Genomic DNA, 12,241 nt, shown 5'->3' on the forward strand with positions numbered 1-12,241 from the left:
ACTCAGGGACAGTGGCGAAACGTGGTAGGATCTGCAAAAGAAACAAGTATGACTTTTCTTGCAAATAACATTTTTCATTTAAACTGCACCCTTCCTCTTTCTTTCCCTGTTTTATAATCAGCAGGACGTTTTTGGGGCCCTTTGTTATATTTTCTGCAGGTTCTGGAGGGTCACTTGGGGCTTCAGCCCACACATCAGTACTGAGGTTTTTATCTGCTGCGCCACAGCTTCCTTTTTCTTGCACTGTCAGAAGGGCTGGGGCAGACTCCTTCTTTACCAAACCTCCATTCACTGCATTTTTGTCAAGTTGGGCCATTCTGTCTCCAATTTGTATGAATGAATCAGATTCTTTTCTAGGTATCAGCATAATTTCGATTTTTCCTTGGTAATTTGCAGCAATCACTCTCCCTAAAACCTGATCAATTTGCCATTTCTGTTTTGGTAACTTTCCTCTCCCCAACTGCTCTGTGACTGCTTGCATGACAGATTGCTTTTGTGCGTGCTGCACAGTTTTTATCAAATCTAGGGGAATGTGCATCTCTCTCATCTCTGCCCACCTGTAAGTGGCCTTTTCACATTTCTGGGGCACCCACATAGCCATCCCCACTAAGGCAGAATTCTGGGTGAACACTTCTCTCTCTGCATTTTTCTCATTAACATCTGCAAGGTAATTGAACCAGTTAGGTACAAGCCATGTGGCTAAAACATTATCAAAGAACCAAAAATCAGCATAAAAATGACACATCTCACGTAGCTCTTGCTTTAAAATCTGACACACATTATACAACGCTGTTCCTTCTACTGTGCCAGAAAGCAACATTTCAGTCAATGAATCATTAGTAAAACAAACATGCTTTTTATCTTCAGTAGACACGAATTCAAATGGTGCACACAACTTCATTAGTAACTCTTTTATCTGTGGTACTCTAGCCCTGTCTTGCAAGTACCAGATCCATTGTATGATTCTAGCTAGGGGCAGTATTTTCTTCCCTTGTTCTTGAATTACATGTACATCAGTATTTCCTTCTTGCACTGCGCAGAAACCTAAAGTCTGCATTATTTCATTTGCCAAATCACAAGCGCGCAGCTGCATATTATTTTTCACAGTGACCATGTACAAAAGTGTTAGGATTTCTCTCAAATGAGGGCTATTCTTTTTCCAAAAATCAAACAAGCTAATGAAACTCGGGGTGTCTTGCTCTAAAATCTTTCGTTTTACTTGTGCATTTTGCAACGTAACTTGTAAATCACATTCTGGTCTCTCGTCCCTGTTATCAGTTAAGGAATGCACTTTGGCTGCCAAAAACCCTGGCTCACACGGAAACTCAATGCAGCTCGGAGCTGTCTTAACCCCCTCATTACTGGAATGGGACAAGAAAGATTCTTCATTTTTATAACTTTCAGCATTATTTTGAATTATCGTATCCTGGCTAATTTGCTCACGTAAATTCCTATTTTCATGTTCCAACTTCCTACATTTCTCCTGCATTTCTCTGTAAGCAGATAAAGGTATCCAGACCTTTCTGTCATCATTACTTCCAAAACACACGTTTTCTACATATATACAACAGGAATTATTTCTCAAAACATTATCAGGCCTTTTAGCTACACATGCATTTTCTTCTGTAATTCCCCAAACAGAAAACAATTCACAGTTTTTCTTAGCACCATCAGGCAGTTCATCAACACATGTATTCTCAGACATGGTCTGCCGTGCTACTGTGATTCTCCAAACAGAAAACAATTTCTGTAATTCTCCAAACAACAAAAAACAATTACACTTTTAAAGTGTGCACTTAGAAATCTACTAACTCGTCAAACCCCTTTTAATCACCTCTTAATGACCGACCCCACTTCTGGTACCAATTGTAGTGCTTTCCTCTTATTTAGTTTCTAAGCACTAACATAACACAACAGAAATGCACTTGTGAGGTCAAAGAAGACTTTTATTGTTATTTTATTCTTCCCCAACCGCAATGTTTATGAATGAATGACGAATTAGTAGCTTTCAAGTCCGCGTTAATCAAACAAAATATATCAGTTTGCAATATACACAGCAGGTTATATTTATAAGATATTGAATGCAAAGCAAAACAAATACTTCACCGTGTAGGAACTATTTACAGCTACATCTTTCTAAGGTCTGCAAGCTGAGACCCCTGTCAGCCGCGAGAAAGAGTGTCATCTACCCACACGGGATGCTGGCAACTGGCGCCAAGCTCCAGCACGAGGTCCGGCAGATTCGAATCTGACTCTCTGCAGCCTGTTACATTCGTTACAAAGGTGTGCCCCCTCCTCTCAGACCTGGGAAACTGAGCAAGCCTTTTGGAGACTGGCCAGGTCTCCAAGACTACTCCTGTTCCCAAGCTCAAGGGAAGAGAAACAACGCCCATGTACTCTCTCTTATCAGGTCTAGTCTACTGTGAGAGCAAAACATCTTGGTTCTCTGGTGCAAAAACACAGCTTGGAAAAATACAGAACTATTCTCAACTGCAATGTCTAACTCCACGTTAAAGGCAATGGGCAGCTAACCTAAATATCAAATGCAATGTCATGTTAAAGGCAATAGGCAGCTAACCTAAATATCAAATGCAATGTCTAGTGTCATGTCAAAGCCAATAGGCATCTAAGCTGAATACAAAATGCAATGTCTTATATCATGTCAAAGCCCATAGGCAGCTGAGCTGAATATAAAATGCAATGTATAATATCATGTCAAAGCCAATAGGCAGCGGAGCTGAATATCATGTCAAAGCCAATAGGCAGTTAAGCTGAATACAAAATGCAATATATAATATCATGTCAAAGCCCATAGGCAGAATATCTAATAGCATGTCAAAGTCAATAGGCAGCTAAATTGAATACATCATGTCAAAGTCAATAGGCATGCAATGTCAAAGCTAATAGGCGGCTAGACTGGATACAGCATGTCAAAGCCAATAGGCAGAATACAGAATGTAATGGCTAATGCAATGTCAAAGCCCATAGGCGGCTAAACTGAATACAGAAAGCAATGGCTAATGCCATGTCAAAGCCAATAGGCACAATACAGAATGTAATGACTAATGCAATGTCAAAGCCCATAGGCGGCTAAACTGAACAAAACATACCATGTGCTACTGGTGAACATTGAGCAACTAATATGCGCAGTGGTGAAACACAAAGTCATTGGTCAAAACAAAACTCCATCAAATAGCAGGACAATTACGGAGGGGCCTAGCCTACGGAACTCGCCCTGGCCTAGGGAAACCCACAGCCCTCCTCCCCCACCCAGACACCTTCACTGCGCGCAAAGTACGCTGAATGATGTTGTACTCACCCCCTTGTGTCTGCTGTGATGCCCTCAAGCGCCCATCCAACTCAGGGTAGGCCACCGCCAGGATCCGGAACATCAGGGGGGTCATGGTTCGACGGGCACCCCTCCCACGTTTCGAGGCCATCCCCAGCTGAGCCTTCGCCGTCTTCTTGCTCCAGCGGCGAGTGTCCTACCCATCTTTTCCGGCAGTGGGTGCTCCGTCTGTGGTGTACCCCCAGGGTCTGGACGTCCTTGGCGATGGCACGCCAAATATCCTTCTTCTGGTGGGCGCTGACCTACATGACATGTACAGGGGAAGAAGAGAAGTCATTAACAACTGCACCGTCTAAGTGAGTGGCCCACATCCCTACCCTTGCCATGTGGCACATGCATTCACAGTTCTTCATGCACGCAGAACTGTGCCCCCTTCATTCTTACAACCAGCCCTCTCCACACAGGCATAGCCCATACAACATGCTCCCTGTGTACTTACCTGTTGGTCTGGAGGACCGTAGAGTAGCGTGTACTGGGGGAGGACCCCGTCCACGCGCTTCTCCAACTCCTCTGCAGTGAAGGCAGGGGCCCTTTCCCCAGTCGCACGAGCCATTGTCTCTTCCAGACCGAGGTCACAGCAGCACTTGCAGTGTAGGTCCTCTCCTGTCGAAGATCAGGTATCGAGTGATTAAACAGATAGAAAATGGCGGTCACGTCCGCGGCGGTGCGTACCATCACCGCCGGCGTACATCGTCATTGGCTCCTGGGACCCATAGGGTCCAATGTTAACCAATGCAGCATTGTGCTGCGGTCTTCGACCGCCTACCGCGACGGTGTACAACGCCAGCGCAGTTACCTCACATCCCATTGTCCCACTTTAGAGGTCAGGCAATCACCATTTCAGGGGCCCACATGCCCTAATTACCAACTGCGATACACAGACCTAAGCCTTGTCGCACAACACAAATACAGGCCACATTTTGTGTATGAATGGTGTTCTGTGTAGATTGTGGGTACATACCTCTGAGTTGTTTGACTCTGTGGTCGCTGTTGTCATTCCTAGGCACCGTCTGCTGGGACATGTGAGGAGATGGCGGAATCCTCCGGTGTACCGACCGCTGGTGGACCTGTCGACAACGGAGGAAAGACATTTGATCATCACCTACAGGTTTGACCGTGCCACAATCCAGGAACTGTGTGCCCAGTTGGAGCCTGAGCTGATGTCAGCAATCCGCCATCCCACAGGGATCCCCCCTCAAGTGCAGGTGCTATCAGTGCTCCATTTCCTTGCAAGTGGGTCATTTCAAACAACAGTGGCCATGGCATCAGGGATGTCCCAGCCTATGTTTTCCAACGTGTTGTCCAGAGTGTTGTCTGCCCTTCTGAAACACATGCGGAGCTACATCGTTTTCCCTCAGGTGGAGGATTTGCCTACAGTTAAAGGTGACTTCTATTCCCTTGGACATATCCCCAACATCATAGGTGCCATTGATGGGACCCATGTGGCTCTGGTACCCCCCGCACAGGAGTGAACAGGTGTACAGGAACCGGAAGAGTTATCATTCGATGAATGTACAGATGGTATGTTTGGCAGACCAGTACATCTCCCAGGTAAATGCTATGTTCCCTGGCTCTGTGCATGACGCCTACATCCTGCGGAATAGCAGCATCCCTTATGTGATGGGTCAACTCCAGAGGCATCGTGTGTGGCTATTAGGGGACTCTGGTTACCCCCAACCTGTCATGGCTACTGACCCCAGTGAGGAATCCCAGGACCAGGGCAGAGGAACACTACAATGAGGCCCATGGGCGGACTAGGAGGGTGATTGAACGCACTTTCGGCCTTCTGAAGGCCAGGTTCAGGTGCCTCCATATAACAGGTGGTTCCCTATTCTACTCACCAAAGAAGGTATGCCAGATCATCGTGGCCTGCTGTATGCTTCACAACTTGGCTTTGCGACGACAGGTGCCTTTTCTGCAGGAGGATGGTCCAGATGACGGTGTTGTGGCAGCTCTGGAGCCTGTGGACAGTGATGAGGAGGAAGCAGAGGAAGAAGACATTGACAATAGGGACTCAGTTATCCAGCAATATTTCCAGTGACACATAGTAGAGAAAACATTCCTGCCTACTACAAGTACTTTCACACTTCTACCTCTATCCTGTCTGTCGATTTCAACCTGTATATGGTCACTGAGTTGTACATTTCCCTTACGGTTTCACAGGTATGGTTTCCAACGTGTGTCATGTGCTTAGATTCCTCATGGACTTGAGATGTGTGACATAGGTATGTTGACATTACATTTGAAAACGCATTTTGTCACTGTCATTGCTAATACACATTTCCGAAATCACAGACTGACTCCAGATTGTTTTGTGCTTCAAGGGTGTTTATTGAAGTGCTCAATATTGGAGGGGGGATGTAAAATGGTGAGGGGGGATGTTGGAGGAATGTCCATGGCAGAGTCCAGTCTATTAGTCTCACAGGTGAATTGCCCATATGGGCATAGGAAGTGGAGCTGGGGCAGTTCCAATATGGACAGGGTTACAAAGTGGGACAGTAGGATGACAATCAGGGTGGTCTCATTTCTTGGCGGGGGTCTTGGCATCGTGCTCTGTCTTGTTCCTGGACCTCAGGGACCGCTTGCGGGGTGGTTCTCCGTCTGCAGGGGGTGGGGTGCTGGTGTGGTGGTCCTGTGGCGGTGCCTCCTGTCCACTAGCGCCGGCGGAGGTGGTGGGCAGTTCATCGTCCATGCTAGTGTCAGGGGCCCCTTGGAGTGCCACAGTGTCCCTCCTGGTGTTAAGTATTTCCTTCAGCACCCCTACGATGGTGCCCAGGGCGGAGCTGATGGTTCTGAGTTCCTCCCTGAACCCCAAATACTGTTCCTCCTGCAAGCGCTGGGTCTCCTGAAACTTGGCCAGGACCGTTGCCATCGTCTCCTGGGAGTGGTGGTATGCTCCCATGATGGAGGAGAGGGCCTCGTGGAGAGTGGGTTCCCTTGGCCTGTCCGCCCCCTGTCGCACAGCAGGCCTCCCAGTTCCCCTGTGTTCCTGTGCCTCCGTCCCCTGGACCGTGTGCCCACTGCCACTGCCCCCAGATCCCTGTTGTTGTTGGGGTGGTGGGTTATCCTGGGTTCCCTATAGTGGTGGACACACAGCTGATTGACGTGTCCTGGGCACGGAGGTATGGGCCCGCTGGGTGGGTGCTGTGCTGGTGTTACCAGAGGGTGGAAGGTCTGTGGTGGGCTGTGCCTGTGTGAGGGGAACCGACTGTCCCGAGGCCCACGATGGTCCGGGCTGGTCATCTGGATCCAGTTGGACAGAGCTGCTGTCATCACTGTGGGCCTCTTCTGTGGGTGGGGTGGAGATGTCTGGACCCTCCTGTCTGGTGACGTTGGGTAGTGGTCCTGCAGGGGTGTAAAAGCATGATTATTGCATCTGTGTGTATCATGGTGTGCAATGGGTGGGTGACCGTGTACCCCAGTGCTAGCATTCCTGTGTGGGGGCTTGTGTGATGAAGGTTGAGGGGGGTGTTATGGGTATGTGCAGTGGGCATGCTTTAGTGATGGGTGTCCATGCTTTGTTTTGTCATGCAGGCTTGGTGTTGGGATGGGTGGTTTGTGTTATTAGTACATTTGTGAGGAGTTGTAGTGATAGGGGAGGGGGCGAGGGTGGGGGTCTGTGATAGCATGCAGGTAGGGTGGGGGATATGATAGTTAAGATTTGACTTACCAGAGTCCATTCCTCCACCGACTCCTGCGAGGCCCTCAGGATGCAGAATTGCCAAGACCTGCTCCTCCCATGTTGTTAGTTGTGGGTGAGGAGGTGGGGGACCGCCGCCAGTCCGCTGTACCGCGCTGTGGTGTCTTGAGACCACGGAACGCACCTTCCCCCGTAGGTCGTTCCACCTCTTCCTGATGTCGTCCCGATTTCTTGGGTGCTGTCCCACTGCGTTGACCCTGTCCACTATTCTTCCCCATAGCTCCATCTTCCTTGCAATTGAGGTGTGCTGCACCTGTGCTCCAAATAGTTGTGGCTCTACACGGACGATTTCCTCCACCATGACCCTGAGCTCCTCCTCCGAGAACCTGGGGTGTCTTTACCGTGCCATGGGGTGGTGTAGGTGATGTGTGGGGTGGTGTATGTGGTGATAAGTGTGGTGATATGTAGTGGTGTGTGGTGTTTTGTGCGTGGAAGTAGTGTGGGTGATGGTCTGGTGTGCCTGTGGATGCTCGGTAGTAGTTTGTAGTGTCTCTCTCTGTCCTTCTTACTGTGTTTTTGTCGTAGGGGTTTGTGGGTGATGTGGGTGTGTGTTTTATATTGTATTGGGTGTGTGGGAGTGGTGTGTGTATGTGTATCAGGTGTGTGTATTTCGAATTGTCCAATGTGGTTGTGTTTTGAAAATGTGTGTGTATTTTGAGCGCGGCGGTGTGTACCGCCAATGGAATACCGCGATTGAAAGACCGCCGCGTGGATTCGTGGGTCGTGATAGTGTGGGCGTATTTCTGTTGGCGTGACGGTGGAGGTTTTGTTTTCGCCAGTTTATCACTGACCTTTGGTGTGGTGGACTTGTGTGGGTGTCTGGATTTTTGTCGGATTTCGAGATGTGGGTCGTAATAGCTGTGGCGGAATTCCGCGGCCGTGGCGGTGTGTTGGCAGTCTTCTGCACGGCGGTAAGCGGCTTTTACTGCCAATGTTGTAATGGCCCCCTAAGTTTGTAGAGAAGTAGTTTGGTGTTGGTTACACCGTTTGAAAAAACCTAGGGGGAGAAGATGAGCACTACAATAATTCCTTATAGAGTCTCCTTTGAATACTTGACATGCTTATTCCTCTGCCACGATCTTGTAATAAAAAAATAAATAAATAAATAGATAACGCATACATCCATATATACGTAAATATATGTCCGTGTAGATACATGGAGGGACCTTGGTTTAGCCCTGATCTGCCTTTGGTTTGTGTGAGCCTCATTTATACTTTACTTCCTTCCATGACAGTGAGCTGCCTGGGGGTAATGGTTCAGTCCACTTCAGTCATTGGCTCTCCTGACTTACGCATGATGGCATTTTCTGATCACAAGTACATCCAGCTGTGCGATTCTGGGTAAGAGGTGGTGGACTAGTCCTTTAGCTTTCAGTTTTGTTTCTTTCATTTACTTCTCCTCTTTATCTTTTAATTTTTTTTAACCCCTTCTGTGCTGAGGACAGAATGGTCCCGTCCTCAGCCATGGTGCTTGTGTGCTGAGGACAGAACCATTCCGTCCTCGGCACACGAGCAGGAAATCCCTCTGGTGCAGGCACCAGAAGGGGTTTGTGTCTGCAAAAACAGTGGTGGGGAACTCCAGAGGCTGTTTTTGGTTTTCAGTAAAATGACGAGCAAGGCATATGGTGCGCTGACGTCATTTCACTGAAAACTAACGTGAAATGAGCCAATTGGCTCAATTCATTTTCCTTGCCACGGTGCTCAGGGAGCTATTGCAGCCCCCCAAGCACCATGGCAGATGGGAGAGCATTGGAAATGGGAGAATCACCCCTTCCAATGGTACCACTCCCCGGTGGATTCCTGCTTGTAGTTTGACGCAGGAAGGCGATTCCGAAGCAGGGATCCATCCACTAGACACCAGGGAGGGGGAAGTGGCCCCTTTGGCAAGGGCTTTTGTTTCCCCCCACCTGAAGGGTGAATTCAGTCTTTCTTTCTCCAGAGGGCTGAAAGCCCACTAGGAGCCAGGGATTCATTTTTAAATACATGTAGGGGTGGGGGCTGCTCTCAATGGGCATTCTAAAGCCCACACCCCTCCCAAAATTTGGCACAGTCTTTCTGTCACCCCGGGCGGGGGCAAATGTGGACAATAGCCCCCAATAGGGATTATTTGTTTTTTGTTAAGCGAGGTGGGGGCTGCCCACCATTTGGCATTGCCATTCCCCCATCCCATATAAATGGGGACCAAAGTCTTACCCTCATCCCCCCAATCTGCCCTGCCCTGTGGGGGGGGGGGCAGAAAGCCAACTAGGCACCAGGAATTTTTTTTACTAAGTAGGGGCTACCCAAAATGGGAATGCCAATGTCTCCCACCCCTCCCAAACACAAATGGGCACAGTCTTTTTGCCCCTCGGGAAGCAGATGAGGGTTATTACCCCTGATCTGCCCCTGCAGGGGAGGCCGACAGTCCACTAGACACCAGGAACTATTTTTTTCTTTGTGTAGGGGTGCGGGCTGCCCAGAATGGGGATGCCGATGCTCTCAACCCTTCAAAACAAAATGGGCAAGGTCTGTCCTGGGGAGCAGGTGGCTTTTATTACTAGGCACCAGGGATATGTTTATGGGCATGTCAGGGAGTGGCATGTGTCGCTCCACTTTTTTTTTGGGCACACATTTTGGCCGTTTCTGCTGCCACTCCCACTGGGGGTGGGGCAGAGGGGCAGATCAGCAATATTTTTTGCTCATCTCCCCCTATGGGGGGGCAAAAACCACTAAATACCAGGGAAAGTTTCTGTGTGTGTCATCTTGAGTTCAGATGATGGTCTTCAAATACTGGTGTTTGTCTGGCTGTGTGTGTACTGCCATTTTGCTGGCAGTGTTAGTGGACTTGCAGTTCGCTAGCAGTGTTCGTGGACTGGTGCTTGGCTGGCAGTGTGGCTTGTTTCGATCCCCCTGCGTTTTCTTATCTAGAATCCCCTGCAAACCTCAAATTTAGTTAAAAAGTTAGACATTTCTGTGTAGAAAATTTGTAGGATCACCGCACCAGCACAGATTTCCTACAACTCAGCTTTCCCCTCAGTAACCCAATAAAAAAAAAATACCTCACTTGTGTGGGTCCCCAAAGCAGTGTCAGCCTAAAAACGTATAAAATTAAAAACGGAGGATGAACCAAAGTAGGTCCAAATGGACAAGCTACACGTTTTTGGCTCATCCCGGTCCATCCCAGTAGCAGTATAAGATGGATTAAGTCATATTGTTTTTGTTTCCTCAGGAAGTACCAAGGTGTTACAGGGGGCATGTCATTAACGGCCACAATCATCCTCCCAAAATATAGGTAATGGGGGGAAGCGGGAGAGGGAACTGACCAGAGGGATCTGAAACCCTGAAGAAGGCCTGCAGACCCTTAGTGGCTAAGAAAAGGGCCGAAACATGTTGGTGTAAGCAGAGAGGGGATGAGAACAATAACATCTGAGGACCTCAGAAGACATTGTTTTTAATCCTATCAGGGGCCCCAAGAATGAAGACAGTAATGGGTACCCACAGAGACAGTTTTAGGCATTTCAAGCTGCTGAACAGATCCCCAGCTCTTTGATAAATAGCACCCTAGAATTAAAAAACCGCTTAGCTCAGGATGTTGACCTGCGCCTGGGTGTACTAGCAAGCCCAGTGATCAAACATGACACTAAATTAGTGGGAGAGGGCTAGTTCTAATAAACTATTGGGCTCCACCACAAATTGGTCCACAGGGATTTCTGGATTTCTAAAACTTTACCTACCTCTGTACCCTCTTGGAGTGTGTGTTTTGGATACGCTACAACGACCCTGAACTGGAGGAGTAGGAAGTATTGATCTCGGCTTCTTGAATGTTGATTAAAGAAATAGGCCAGATCGTAGTGATCTTGGAATAAGTGATCAGTTCCTTTGTAGCTGATATAGAACCTAGCAGGACCTGAAAAACGAGAAGGGGATGTTCATATTTCATAGTCGGCCTGAATGAGAGAAATCCTTTTCTTGTTTGAACCGTGGACTTGGAGTAATCCTATTGTTAGACCTGTCAGCTCTTGGTGTTGTTTGACCTGTCTTTTTGGCTTCTGATCTCCTGTTTTGATCCTGTGCTGAATTTCTTTTTTGCTGGCTTTAGGACTCTGGCACTTTGCCACTGCTAACCAGTGCTGAAGTGCAAGTGCTCTCTGTCTAAATTGTATTGGTGATTGGTTTATCCATGATTGGCATACTTGACTTACTAGTAAGTCCCTAGTATAGTGTACCACATGTGCCCCAGGGCCTGTAAATCAAATGCTACTGGTGGGCCTGCAGCACTGATTGTGCCATCCACATGCCCGTAAAAATGTCTCAGGCTTGCTATTGCAGTGCCTATGAGCGTTGTTTTACACTTCCATGTTGACCTGTCAAGTGCACACACTTACCGGCCCAAACCTTCCCTTTTACTACATGTACCTCATCCTTAAGGTAGGCGCAAGGTAGTCCCATTGATGTGTATATCATCTCCTGATAGTGAAACCCTCTAAATTCGGTTTTCACTATCTGTAACTTTAAGTATAGTTTCCCGTTGGGAGCAGATGGACATGTGGAGTTTGGGGTCTCTGAACTTACAATTTAAAAACACATCTCTTGGTGAAGTTGGTTTTGAGAGTTTAAGTTTGAAAATGCCACTTTTAGAAACTGGGCATTTTCTTGCTTAACCATTCTGTGCCTCAACGTGTCTGTGGAATACACATCTGGGTCAGGATGAAAGTTGAGCTGTTTGTGAATTCACTCCACACCATCACAGAAAGTGATCTAAGGCGTGCCCTGCATATCCTGATGGGTCTTCCTGGGCTAGAGTGGTGGGAGGAGCTGACACTTGCACCTGAATATGTTACGTGGCAGGCGCCCGGTGCGTCTCATTTTCAGCCTGCGGTGGGGTTCATGGTCTGTTGCCCGGGCCGTTTGACTCACCAGAGGCAGACCGGCTCAACCGTGGCATTCTTTTTGTGGCTCCTGGTGAGGTCGGGTTTTGCATCTCGACGCGTACGCTGTGCGGCATGGTGTTGCGCCGCAAATGCTCCCCTATTTGAATCCTTACCTTCTTTGTGTTCTTGGAGTTCTTGTCTTATTTTTCTTCTTTTGGGCCATGTTCTCTTCCTCCTAGAATGCTGTTCACCTCCCTGTATGCTCTGTTTTTTTTCTTTTTCCTTTTTTAAGATGGTGTTTTCTCCAGTTATTCCTATGATGCATTCCCTATCCAAGATGGC

The sequence above is a fragment of the Pleurodeles waltl genome, chromosome 2_2 (genome assembly GCF_031143425.1).
Source record: "Pleurodeles waltl isolate 20211129_DDA chromosome 2_2, aPleWal1.hap1.20221129, whole genome shotgun sequence".
NCBI lineage: Eukaryota > Metazoa > Chordata > Amphibia > Caudata > Salamandridae > Pleurodeles > Pleurodeles waltl.